Source organism: Sinohyriopsis cumingii, chromosome 17, assembly GCF_028554795.1.
Source record: "Sinohyriopsis cumingii isolate HCF-2022 chromosome 17, ASM2855479v2, whole genome shotgun sequence".
NCBI classification, from domain to species: Eukaryota; Metazoa; Mollusca; class Bivalvia; order Unionida; family Unionidae; genus Sinohyriopsis; species Sinohyriopsis cumingii.
Window position 1 is genome coordinate 114,417,883 of NC_142977.1, and position 4,104 is coordinate 114,421,986.

Below are 4,104 nucleotides of genomic sequence, written 5' to 3' on the forward strand. Positions count from 1 at the left end.
ACCCAAATCCATACTAAATCCACCGAAATCGACAAGATATTGACATAAATTTTTCTCTTGTTCGGCATTAATAAGATCTCTTGATCTGCGTTAATATCGTCTCTAAGTAAGCTGTCTGCGATATTAGCAGATGCTTCAGGTTCAACTTGGCGACGATGAGTGAATAAAACTTTTAAAATATGTGTGCTCATTCCTGAAATTAAATGTAATATTAATGTTTTGTTGTTTACCAAGTACATTTACTTATATGAGTTGGACGAGATAGTGAAATAAGACTTTGAATGAGAATCGTTACGGACATGCGCAACGTATTGCATACCTATAGGATGCTATGTCTTGCTGTTTATAGTGAATAAGCAAGTTCAACATCAGCCGTCTACGGCCCACATTTGCGAATTCGAAATTTGGTATAAAAAGAATTTCGAAATACTCTTTTAAAATAGATATTCGTGTTCAATTACACGCTAATGTTTTCGTAAGTCTGCCGATTTAAATGAAATAGGTATTGATAACGTAATGCATGCGAATTATGAAATAACAATTTAAACAAGAACGATTTACGAGAGAAAAATATATATTTCATGAATAAACGTACAAATATGTTAGCACATTCATTTCTACAATTTGTCTTTGATAACACTGTTTAGTCATTTCTGATGCTGGCCGTTTCCGCTGGCCTGACTTTTTTCCAACATTTTCAAAAACCGTTGGACACTTAAACATCTTAATTCTGTTGTTAGCGGTGGTTTTACCTGCATACATTTATGTACATGTCTATCTTTGTCCATTTGTGGCATACCATGCCATGCTAGTTGTGGAATGGCATGCTAGAAGCCAATCACCTGTGCTATAAATGGCACATCGGATATGCAGCATTTGATTTTTCATTAAATACCCATCTTTTCAGTAAGATCTGTGAACTTGTTTTTGTCCCAGTTAACGGACGCCTTTAACATGTGATTCATTATTGTTTGGCCACGGTGCACCAATTACCCCGTCGCGTAATGGTCGGTTGTTGAATATTTTTTGTTGTAGTTGTTGTACGGTTTAACGCCATTTTTCAGCACACGATAGGCTATACATGGCGGCCAGTATTAATGGTGGAGGAAGAACCCAGGAAAACCCCGGAAAGAACCACCGACCCACGAGAAGCTACTGGCAAGCTTCCTCACATATCCACATTAGCCGAATCCGAGACTCGAACCCACGCAGACAGAGGTGAGATGGCAGTGATCCGTAACGAAGAGCGCTTTAGACCACTCGGCCACTCGGGGCCCCCTGGTTGTTGAATAAAAATATTGTAGCATATTTTGAAACTACTAGCCTATAATGGAATGTGTAGTATGGGGCCATCTATTTAGTACGTAGGCAAAATTCTGGCAAAGCTTGACTCCTCTCCCCTTCATGTACACATACGCACTTTTTTACCCACCCACACCCGCGTACGTACACTTGACCCCCCTACCGCCCCCCCCCCCCCCCGAATTCTATAGAACGGCCTATATTTAATCCATGCAGAAACGATCAAGGATTAATAATATTAACATGTTTAATAAAACGGATAGTCCACCGACGTTGAATGTCTGGCTGCATCAAAGAAATATGTGTTACTTTAAAAAGTTTGTGTAGTGTCCGCTAAAATTCAAACGCCGACTGTGTGGAACAGGTTACATATTAGACAAATTATTATCGAGGTTTCACACACACACACACACACACACATTACCTATGCGCACGTACATTATCAGTAGACCCCCCCCCCCCAATACGCAAGCGTATGCATTTCGGTTAACCCCCCTCCCCCTCCATGCGTACGTATTAAATGGATGGCCCCTATGTACATGGTGACCTAATAAAAGTTGTATTGTTCTGAGAATAACGTCTGTTTTTTTTTTTTCCTCTGCCTGTTAAGCAGCTGGCTAGTATGTACCCTACTAGTGGACAATATATCAACAACAGTAAACTTAGGCCTAATTGCTGATTTTTTCCAACGCGAACCTCTGCCACTACGTTTTGAATGCTTTAAATTGTTGGAAATAAGGTTACAAATTCTGACATCTGGAACCAAATTCCGTGTAATCTATAGAATATAATATTTCATCATTTTTTCCAAAAATGATTTGGAATATTTTATTACAGGCCTGTACACATGCCTCATTTTCTTAAAGATGTCGTCGTACATTGTCATGAATGTGTTTTGTACAAAACAAAATTTTTGCATGAATTTGGCTTTCAGGACGTTCGTCATGCTCTTTTCTTCATCACTTCCAATAGTCAATCGAGCATTGTGTCCGAATCGATCACTAACGTGAGAAAAAATTTCCCATACGTTTCCTCTTCAGCATCAAAATGTATCCTGCACAGCCCAAACATTACCAGAAAATCATTGGTTATATTCCTTAGTAAACATAGGTTTTGTTGGAAAAGACTGACACAGAAAAGTCCTAAGATGACAGTTCTATCGACACCTAGAACACTCCTGCCATCTACTTCAGTTTCTGATCATATCATCCATCTTTTGGTTGCTATGACAACTGGTCTCCACAATGGCCAGCAATGTTTATCTTCAGGAAAGGAATCGAGCAATCCAGCAATTGTAATTACGCATTTTACGTCTGCCATCAGTTGAGTTTTATATCTATGAAGTGTTAAAACACTCGATGGATGAGGCAATATTGGTTCATATGTGATATCACCACTGACCATTTTCTTGACACAGCACTGTTCGTTTTTCATATGCACGCTACGTAATTTGTCAACAGAATCGGTGACAACAAAAGTCTGATTAACATTTGTTGCACTTTTCCAATCCCAAACACTACAGTCAGCTGGGAAGTGTTTGGCACCATTAACGTCATCAGATGATTGAATGACAATGTATACGTTGCTTTTTATTCCGTGTGGGATGCTTTTTTCTCCTCTTTCAGTGAACAAGATAATTTGTCCCCCACCCCCACCCCAGGCTCTTTTCCGAAACATTCAAAGACTTTTATGTTGGTTTTTGTTTTACCCACTCCTGATATTATGTGCTGTTTTTCTAGTAAAACATTCAAACAGTTTGAAAGAAAATATATTTATTATTTTCTTTTGCAGTCGTTGTTCTAAGATTCGTACTCCAAGGGTCCTGCATTCACAGACCATCTGTTTCCTTCTCCATGCCTAAATTTATACACTTTTGTTTTTATATTTTTACATGTTACTTACTCCCACCAAAAGACACATTCGTCAATAGTTTCAATAACGTGTTCCGTATTGCCAGTGATCATGGCTATTGATCTTCATACTGTCTGTGTGTGTTATGTGTATGCTATAATGTCATGACTGCATATATTTTTTTGTTATGACAGCCTTTGTTTTTTCTTCCTTTTTCCAGTTATTTGATTGTTTTTAGAAAGAAAAATATAAAAAATGTATTATTTTGTGTAGCTGAATTGTAATAATTTTCTCAGATACATGTGCATGCATCGTTGCCTTTGGCTTTATTCTCCGATGGATGCATATGTATATCCGGTCATACCCTGACCCTGTAACTAGTAAAATAAAACAAACAAAACAAATAATAATAAGTGACGGCCAAAAAGTTGCAACGATTTTTTTAAGGTTTCTTAGATGCTTGTGATTACTTGTTTGATTATGGGAAGTCGGTCCTGGGGAGATATTCCTCAGACCGAAATAATTAGCCAGTTACTAGGAGTAAACGTCACGGAGTGAAGTGTTAGTGGGTTTCCGTGATGCCATGGTTTACTTTTGGTGAATTCAGGTCAGAGCTCAGGAGTGTCCCTGAAGCTCAGTAGTCCCTATTAAAATCTAGTTGTGTACATTGACTGCGTGACTCCAGGTGCAGTATTTATGGAGATAATGGAATAAACGAGAAGGGACTGTTCTGTCGTCGGCAGGCACCATTTATTGTTGCCATCGTGGTAAATGTAATGCAAAGTTAAGGCATAATGTTGCTTAAAACCATGATTTGACTGGCCTAAGGTGGCGTAGTAAAAATAGTTCCCTGTATTAGGCAAATGAGAAGCATAGTTTTACGGCGTGAAATGCTGACGTTACGTTATGGACAGTTAATGAAGAGAAACCATGCAGAAGCGATTGATAGCC